The 10,161-nt window shown below is 45.1% G+C and overlaps 1 pseudogene; it reads left to right on the top strand.

Moving 5' to 3' along the window:
- The first annotated feature begins 3,645 nt into the window (after positions 1-3,645).
- LOC705529 (protein UXT pseudogene) lies at positions 3,646-4,154 on the top strand (annotated as a pseudogene).
- The last annotated feature ends 6,007 nt before the right edge of the window (positions 4,155-10,161 follow it).

Raw genomic sequence — 10,161 nt, forward strand, 5'->3', positions numbered from 1 at the left:
CTCTTACATAACCAGAAAGTCAGGAAATGATCATTGATACAATATTATTATTGATAAGATGTTGTGGGAAGTCAGGGACCCTGAATGGAGGGACCAGCTGAAGCCACTGGCAGAATAACATAAATTGCGAAGATTTCATGGACACTTATCACTTCCCCAATCAATACCCTTGTGATTTCCTATGTCTGTCTTTAATCTCTTAATCCTATCATCTTCATAAGCTGAGGAGGATGTATGTCACCTCAGGACCCTGTGATGATTGCGTTAACTGCACAAATTGTTTGTAGAGCATGTGTGTTTGAACAATATGAAATCTGGGCACCTTGAAAAAAGAACAGGATAACAGCAATGTTCAGGGAACAAGGGAGCTAACCTTAAACTATGACTGCCAGTGAGCCGAGCGGAAAAGAGCCATATTTCTCTTCTTTCAAAAGCAAATAGGAGAAATATCACTGAATTATTTTTCTCAGCAAGGAACATCCCTGAGAAAGAGAATGGCCCCTGAGGGTAGGCCTCTGAAATGGCCTCTTTGGGGGTGGCTGTCGTTTATGGTCGAAGCCAAAGGGATGAAATAAGCCCCGGGTCTCCTGTAGCGCTCCCAGGCTTATTAGGATGAGGAAATTCCCGCCTAATAAATTTTGGTCAGACAGGTTGTCTGCTCTCAAACCCTGTCTCCTGATAAGATGTTATCAATGACAATGTGTGCCCAAAACTTCATTAGCAATTTTTATTTCGCCCTGTCCTGTGGTCCTGTGATCTCGCCCTGCCTCCATTTGCTTTGTGATATTTTATTACCTTGTGAAGCATGTGATCTCTGTGACCCACACCCTATTTGTGCCCTCCCTCCCCTTTTGAAAATCACTAATAGGCCGGGCGCGGTGGCTCACGCCTGTAATCCCAGCACTTTGGGAGGCCGAGGCGGGCGGATCACAAGGTCAGGAGATCGAGACCATCCTGGCTAACACTGTGAAACCCCATCTCTACTAAAAATGCAAAAAATTAGCCGGGCGAGGCAGCAGGCGCTTGTAGTCCCAGCTACTCGGGAGGCTGAGGCAGGAGAATGGCGTGAACCCGGGAGGCGGAGCTTGCAGTGAGCCGAGATTGCGCCACTGCACTCCAGCCTGGGCGACTAAGCGAGACTCTGTCTCAAAAAAAAAAAAAAAAAGAAAAAGAAAATCACTAATAAACACTTGCTGGTTTTATGGCTCAGGGGCATCATGGAACCTGCCAACATGTGATGTCTCCCCTGGATACCCAGCTTTAAAATTTCTCTCTCTTGTATTCTTTCCCTTTATTTCTCAGACCAGCCAACACTTAGGGAAATCGAAAAAAACCCACATTGAATATCGGGGGTGGGGTTTCCCCCGATAATAATATATCTTATTCAGATCTTTCCAGTTGTCCAAATAATGTTCTTTACAAAAAAAATCCTGCATCATGTATTGTGTTCAGTGAATATGTCTCTTTAGTTGTCTTTAATTGGAAACAATCAATTTCTTTTTTTTCTTTCGTGACATTAATTTTTTTGTTTTTTGAGACGGAGTCTCACTCTGTCACCCAGGCTGGAGTGCAGTGGCCAGATCTCAGCTCACTGCAAGCTCCACCTCCCCGGTTTACACCATTCTCCTGCCTCAGCCTCCTGAGTAGCTGGGACTACAGGCGCCTGCCACTGCGCCCAGCTAGTTTTTTTTTTTTTTGTATTTTTTAGTAGAAACAGGGTTTCACCATGTTAGCCAGGATGGTCTCGATCTCCTGACCTCGTGATCCGCCTGTCTCGGCCTCCCAAAGTGCTGGGATTACAGGCTTGAGCCACCGCGCCCAGCCATGACATTAATTTTTTAAATAGATATGGGCTCTTGCTATGTTGCCCAGGCTGGTCTCCAACTCCTGGCCTTAAACAATTCTCCCACCTTAGCTTCCCAAAGTGCTGGGATTACAGGCATAAGCCGCTACACCTGGCTGACATTAATATTTTTGAAAAATACTGGTCATTTATTTTGTAGAGTGTCCTTCAAGTTTGGGTTTGGCTGAAGCCTTATGACTAAATTCAGAGGAGGTATTTTTGGCAGAAACTTCACAGAATTCTCAGTGCATTATATCCAGTAAGCACATGACGTCAATTTCTTCTCATCTGGTGATTTCTAACTTTGATCTCAGGATAAGGATGTGTTTGCCAGTTTTCTCCACTGTAAGATAATTCTATTTTTCTCTCTATAAGTAAGACTCTATAGGGAGCCACATGTTTCAGATGCCAGGCCTGAGTTCTTCATCTTCGTGGTAGGAATAATAGTGTATATGAGGCTTTTCAGGCCATGACTTCAGCTCACATTCTCATCTGCCCTAACCCCACCTTTACCTGTGTTCTCTGCCTGGCTGGTGCTTCCCCAGCCTCTCCATCCTCAGATTCACCCGCTTTCCCAGCTCCCTGGGCGAAGTTGATTTGCACGAACTATTGGAGACCTATAGTGCTTTGCCCTTACTGCTAACCAAGCCGTTCCTGGGCACTGGTGATTTGTGTTTGTGTAAATATAGTTTTTCCTTGGCATTCCTGGGGGATTGGTTCTAGGAGCCCCGTAGATACCAAAATCCAAGGCTGCTGAAGTCCCTGATACAAAATGGTGACATATTTATAACCTATCCATATCCTCCCATATACTTTAAATCACCTCTGGATTACATATAATACCTAATACAATGTAAATACTATACAAATGGTTGTTATGCTGTATTGTTTACAGAATAATAAGAAAGAAATCTGTACATGTTCAAAACAGATGAATATTGTTTTCTTTCTTTTTTTTTTTTTTTTTGAAACAGAATCTGGCTCTGTTGGGCTGGAGTGCAGTAACATGATCTCAGCTCACTGCAGCCTCAACCTACCAGGCTCAAGGGATTCACCTCAGCCTCCCAGTAGCTGAGTAGCTGGAGCTACAGGCATGCACCACCATTCCTAGCTAATTATTGTATTTTTTGTAGACATGGGCTTTTGCCACGTTGCCCAGGCTGGTCTTGAACTCCTGGGCTCAAGTCATCCACCCATCTCAGCCTCCCAAAATGCTGAGATTACAGCTGTGAGCCACCATGCCAAAGCATTTTCTAAATATTGTCAATCCATAGTTGGTTGAATTCACAAATGCTGAACTCACAGAGAGGAAGGGCCAACTGTAGTTATGTAATGATCAGTGGACTGCAAACTTCTTGGGGATAGAATTGGGTTTTATTTAGTTTTGCATCTTGGAATATGTTAAATTGTTACTGTTTTCATTTTGTGTTGTGTTTGTTTGTTTGTTTGTTTTTTGAGACAGGGTCTTACTCTGTCACCCTCGCTAGAATCCAGTGGTGCAGTCATAGCTCACTGCAGCCTCAGACCCCTGGGCTCAAGGGATCCTTGCTTCTCAGCCTCCCCTGTACCTGGGACTACAGGCGTGCACCACCACATTTGGCTAATTTTTGTTTATTTTGTAGAGACAGGGTTTCGCCATGTTGCCCAGGTTGGTCTGGAGCTCAGGCGATCCGTCCACCCATTTCTGCTTCCCAAAAGGCTGGGATTATAGATGTGAGCCACAGTGTCTGGCCTTTTTGTTTCGTGTTTGTTTGTTTGGATTTTCTGGATGAATGAGTACCTAGGTAAGGAGACACCAGCTTATTGCTGGCAGCCCTGAGGAGCCCATCATGGCAACGCCCCCTAAGTGGTGGGCAGTGGAGGCCACGAGGGAGAGAGTGCTGCGCCACAAGACTTTCATCAGTGACATGCTGCAGCGGGACTTGCGAAAGGTGCTGGACCATCAAGACAAGATACATGAACAGCTGGCCAAATACCTTCAACTGAGAAACGTCATTGAGCGACTCCAGGAAGCTAAGCACTCGGAGTTATATATGCAGGTAGATTTGGCTGTAACTTCTTCACTGACACGGTGGTCCCAGATACTTCATGCATCTATGTGGCCCTGGGATATGGTTTTTTCCTGGAGTTGACACTGGCAGAAGCTCTCAAGTTCATTGATCGTAAGAGCTCTCTCCTCACAGAGCTCAGCAACAGCCTCACCAAGGACTCCATGAATATGAAAGCCCATATCCACATGTTGCTAGAGGGACTTAGAGAACTACAAGGCCTGCAGAATTTCCCAGAGAAGCCTCACCATTGACTTCTTCCCCCCATCCTCAGACATTAAAGAGCCTGAATACCAAAATAAATAAATAAATAAATAAATAAATAAATAAATAAATAAATAAGAAGAGACACCAGTGAAAATGATTTGCTTGGGTTTCAATGCTTATATCAGATCACAGTCTCTAGCCTTACGGAATAATGCAACGTAGAAGGAACCCTACTGAAAGATAACAATAAAGATGTAAATCATCTCTTGATTCTAAATCAAACAGTTTACATCTGGAAGAGATCCGATATTCAAATCTGCTATTTCATAATAGAAATGGAGGTGCAGTGCCAGGCGCGGTGGCTCATGCCTGTAATCCCAGCACTTCGGGAGGCCGAGGCAGGCGGATCATGAGGTCAGGAGATCGAGACCATCCTGGCTAACACGGTGAAACCCCATCTCTACTAAAAATACAAAAAATTAGCCAGGCCTGGTGGCAGGCGCCTGTAGTCCCAGCTACTCGGGAGGCTGAGGCAGGAGAATGGCGTGAACACAGGAGGCGGTGCTTGCAGTGAGCAGAGATCGTGCCACTGCACTCCCGCCTGGGTGACAGAGTGATACTCTGTCTCAAAAACAAAAACAAAAACAAAAAAAAAAAAGAAAAGAAATGGAGGCGTAGTGAGAGTGAAGAGTAAAGGATCCCCAAGATGAAGCAGAGCTGGGACCACACCTCAAACTTTGTGTCCAAGGCATCTTCACAGGGCTAAATTCTTTTCAGTTTTGATCCAGCCCTTTACAAACCCAAAATAGGATGGACAAATTTCATGACCAGGAAAGATTTTCAGAGATCCCAAATTAAGGTAGTTTTACTCATTTTTTTGTATTGAGGTAAAATGCACAGAAATAAAATGAACCATTAACCATTTTTAAGTGTACAATTTAGTGGCATTTGCTGCACTAGTTTGTTGTTTCTTGTTCTCATATTAAAAATATAAAAATTTCACACATGAAATTCCATTAGACCCCATCCCACTTAAGTTCTAGATAAAGAGTTATTTTCAGAAGGAGGGTGGGTGAAAGTTTATGTGGAGAAAGAATGTAATCAGTCCTCTCCTCTCTCATCCCACACAAGACTCTTGGGAAGGGGAGATGCTGAGTTAACCCTTTAGCGAACACTTGCCAAAAACAGTAACTCTTTCTTCAAGTGCACTATTTTATTGGAGAAGTTTTTTGTTTTGTTTTGTTTTCTGTTAGGCTGTAAGGGAGAAAAACAAAACAAAACAAAACAAAACAAAACCTTTCCTCGTTGGTTTAGTAAGTGAGGCCTGCAAATTAAACTCACAAAAGACATTAACAGTAGCAAAGGTATATGTTACTTCTCTTTGTTTTCTGTTGCTTAGAGCAGAATATTGGAAACTGGATAACATATAGACAAAAAATATTTTTTGTTTTTCTTTTTGAGATGGAGTCTCATTTTGTTGTCCAGGCTGGAGTGCAGTGGCACGATCTTGGCTCACTGCAACCTCCGCCTCCCGGGTTCAAGCGATTCTCCTGCCTCAGCCTCCTGAGCAGCTGGGACTACAGGTGTGTGCCACCATGCCCAGCTAATTTTTGTATTTTTAGTAGAGACGGGGTTTCGCCATGTTGGCCAGTCTGGTCTCGAACTCCTGACCTCATGATCAGGGTGATCCACCTACCTCGGGCTCCCAAAGTGCTGGCGTTACAGCCGTGAGCCACCATGCTCGGCTGACAAAAAAGTTATAAAAGCTGAGAAGTCCAAGGTCAGAGGGCTGCACTTAGTGAGGGCCTTCTTGCTGATGGAGACTCTCTACAGTGTGACAAGGCAGTGTAGGACATTGCATGGTGATGGGGCTAGGTATGCTAGGTCAGATCTTTCTTCCTCTTCTTATAAAGCCACCAGTCCCACACTATCCCATTAATTCATTATTCACCTCTTAAAAGCCTCCCCTCCCCGGTAACATTATCACATTGAAAATTAAATTTCTTTTCTTTTTAAAATTTTTTTTTTTTTTTTTTTTTTTTTTTTTTTTTTTTTTGAGACGGAGTCTCACGCTGTTGCCCAGGCTGGAGTGCAGTGGCGCGATCTTGGCTCACTGCAAGCTCCGCCTCCCAGGTTCCCGCCATTCTCCTGCCTCAGCCTCCTGAGTAGCTGGGACTACAGGCGCCCGCCACCGCGCCCGGCTAATTTTTTGTATTTTTAGTAGAGACGGGGTTTCACTGTGGTCTCGATCTCCTGACCTTGTGATCCGCCCGCCTCGGCCTCCCAAAGTGCTGGGATTACAGGCTTGAGCCACCGCGCCCGGCCTTAAAAATTTTTTTGAGATGGAGTCTCCCTCTGTCATCTGGGCTGGAGTGCAGTGGCGCAGTCTTGGCTCACTGCAACCTCTGCCTCCCAGGTTCAAGAGATTCTCCTGCCTTGGCCTCCAGAGTAACTGGGATTATAGGTGTGCACCATCATGCCCAGCTAATTTTTGTATTTTTACTAGAGATTGGGTTTCACCATGTTGGCCAGGTTGGTATTGAACTCCTGACCTCAGGTGATCCACCTGCCTCAGCCTCCCAAAGTGCTGGGTTTACAGGCGTCAGCCACCACACTCAGCCTGAAAATTAAATTTCAACATGAGTTTTGGATGGGATAAATATTCAAATCATAGCATTTATTAATGTTAATATTTTTATGTGCACAGGGACTTTACAGAAATAAAGTGCAAATCCAGAGAGGTAGTTAGACCTAAGGGCTTATATACCATTTTATTTTATGTTATTTGTTTTGAGACGTAGTCTTGCTCTGTCAACCCAGGCTGGAGTGCAATGGCGCGATCTTGGCTCACTGCAAGCTCCGCCTCCCAGGTTCACACCATTCTCCTGCCTCAGCCTCCCATGTAGCTGGGACTACAGGCGCCTACCACTATGCCTGGCTAATTTTTTGTATTTTTAGTAGAGATGGGGTTTCACCGTGTTAGCCAGGATGGTCTCGATCTCCTGACCTCATGAACCGCCCACCTCTGCCTCCCAAAATGCTGGGATTACACGCGTGAGCTACCGTGCCGGCTATATACCATTTTAATGAAAAGCAATAAGTGGTAGAGAAGTGACCAGACAGAGGAAAAAGAGTTTGGGCTTCTAAAAGTGGTAAATGGCAGGAAGGTGACCAGGAAATGTATAGCAGATAAGTGTTGCTTAGTAAGCCTTGTTATGCAAATAAGAGTCATTTTCCCCTCTCTGATATGGAAAAAGAAAACACCTTTACAAGGAGGCTTTTATGCCCCGCTTATAGGCAGAAAGTGGGAGGACATGGAGTTCTTCTTTCATGTGCTGCTTCCTAATTGCCATCAGCTCAAACTCATCTTTATGCGGAAGTGGCATATTTAGGGGTGGCAGATTCTAATCTCCTTCAATGCCTTGAGGATTTTGTCTTGGGTCTAAAAACAGCAGGGGGCGAAAAGCCTGGCAGCTTTGATGAGAGTTTTAGTTGACTCATCATCCAACTGAAAAGAGTGGGGGTGGTGACTATTTAGGAACCCTGTGTAGGTGGAAGTGGTTGGTTTGTCGTTGTGTCTGACTCTTGCTCAGGCTTCACAGTCGGTGACTACCTCTCACTTGAGGCCCGCCCCCAGATCCCCAGCCCACCAGGATTTCCCTTCAGTGGCGCTTGCTTTGAAGCCTACTTCTTTGGCTCCAAGCACAAAACCCAGGGATTTTTAGTGGGTTGTGGTTTTCTTTTCTTTTCTTTCTCTTTCTTTCTCCTTCCTTCCTTTTTTCTTTCTTTCTTTCTCTTTCTTTCTTTCCCTCCCTCTCTTTCTCTTTCTTTCTTTCCCTCCCTCCTTCTTTCCTTCCCTCCCTCCCTCCTTTCTTTCTTTCCCTTTCTTTCTCTTTCTTTCTTTTTCTTTTCTTTCTTTCTTTCTTTCTTTCTTTCTTTCTTTCTTTCTTTCTTTCTTTCTTTCTTTCTTTCTTTCTTTCTTTTCTCTCCCTCTCTTTTTCTTTCTTTCTCTTTCATTCATTCTTTTCATTCCTTCTTTTTTTCTTTTTTTTTTTTTTTTTTGAGACGGAGTCTCGCTCTGTAGCCCAGGCTGGAGTGCAGTGGCCGGATCTCAGCTCACTGCAAGCTCCGCCTCCCGGGTTCACGCCATTCTCCGGCCTCAGCCTCCCGAGTAGCTGGGACTACAGGCGCCCGCCACCTCGCCCGGCTAGTTTTTTGTATTTCTTAGTAGAGACGGGGTTTCACCGTGTTATCCAGGATGGTCTCGATCTCCTGACCTCGTGATCCACCCGTCTCGGCCTCCCAAAGTGCTGGGATTACAGGCTTGAGCCACCGCGCCCGGCCATTCCTTCTTTTTTTCTTTCTTTTTGAGATGGAGTCTCGCCCTGTGGCCCAGGCTGGAGTGCAATGGCATAGTCTTGGCTCACTGCAACCTCCACCTCCCGGGTTCAAGCAATTGTGCCTCAGTCTCCCGAGTAGCTGGGATTACAGGCACGCACCACCACGTCCCGCTAATTTTTTGTATCTTTAGTAGAGATGGGGTTTCACCATGTTGGCCATGCTGGTCTCGAACTCTTGACCTCATGATCTGCCCGCCTTGGCCCCCCAAAGTGTTGGGATTACAGGTGTGAGCCACTGCGCCTGGTTTTTTGCTTTTTTAAAATTTATTTATTTATTTATTTATTTATTTATTTATTGAGACGGAGTCTCGCTCTGTCACCCAGGCTGGAGTGCAGTGGCCGGATCTCAGCTCACTGCAAGCTCCGCCTCCTGGGTTCACGCCATTCTCCTGCCTCAGCCTCCCGATTAGCTGGGACTACAGGCGCCTGCCACCTCGCCCGGCTAAGTTTTTGTATTTTTAGTAGAGACGGGGTTTCACTGTGTTACCCAGGATGGTCTCGATCTCCTGACCTCGTGATCCGCCCGTCTCGGCCTCCCAAAGTGCTGGGATTACAGGCTTGAGCCACCGCGCCCGGCCCTAAAATTTATTTTGATTTTTTTGTAGATATGCGGTCTTTCTATATTGCCAAAATTATTGGGCTCAAGCAATCCACCCACCTCAGCCTACCAAAGTGTCGGGATTACAGGCATAAGCCACCATGCCCACCCTGGTTGTTTTAAAAAATATATTCCTTTTTCAGTCTCTACAACTTCACTGAAGACTCTATATTTGAAATATCTTTGTTTTTTCTTAACATACTACTTTTTATTCAATTCGACAAATATATGTTAAATAAATGTTTTAAGTCCTTTCCCTGTGCATCAAATTTGTCAGATCTGTGTCCAATCTAAAGTTTAAGTCCACGTGGCTCTTAATCTGAGAAGAAAAGCCTAGTAGGAAGGATAAATGATATGCTTATTTGATAAATATTTATTAAACTTCCTAATAGCAGGAATGATGCTAGGCACTAGGCATGCAAAGGTGAATTGGTCAGGGTTCTGGTGCTCCAGGACTCACTGGGTGTGATGGGAATTGTCAGTTTCAGTTGACAATAATGTTACCAGCGGAAGAGATCGGAGTCACCCTGAGTTACCAGCCGCCTGTCCAGCCTTAGATCTGTATAGGTACTCAGTAACTTTGGTTCTTGCCTCCTCAGAAGAAAGAATTCTACTGAAGGGCATAAGGAGTGAGACAAGTTTCAGAGCAGGAGTAGAAGTTTATTTAAAACGGCTTTAGAATAGGAAAGAAGGAAAGCACACTTGGAAGAGACCCAAAGAACAAAAAGGGAGAGTCAAGTGCCCCCATTTAACTGTGATACTAGGACATTTTTTTTGAGATAGAGTCTCCCTCTGTCACAGGCTGCAGTGCAGCGGTGTGATTACAGGCATGAGCCCACGGCGCCGGCGATACTAGGACTTGTATAAGCTCACCTCTTTCCCATGATTCTTCCCTCAGGGTGGGCTGCCCGCATGCGCAGTGCCCTCCTTACCCTTTGGAACTGAGCACAGCGCAGTGTGTTTAGGGAGTTATAAGCATGTCCATCTGAGGCTTTCTTCCTTTTTCCGGTGGAGTTTACCTGGAAGATCACACTTCGCCATTTTTGCCTCTTAATATGCATGCCT

Source organism: Macaca mulatta, chromosome 6 (assembly GCF_049350105.2).
Source record: "Macaca mulatta isolate MMU2019108-1 chromosome 6, T2T-MMU8v2.0, whole genome shotgun sequence".
NCBI classification, from domain to species: domain Eukaryota; kingdom Metazoa; phylum Chordata; class Mammalia; order Primates; family Cercopithecidae; genus Macaca; species Macaca mulatta.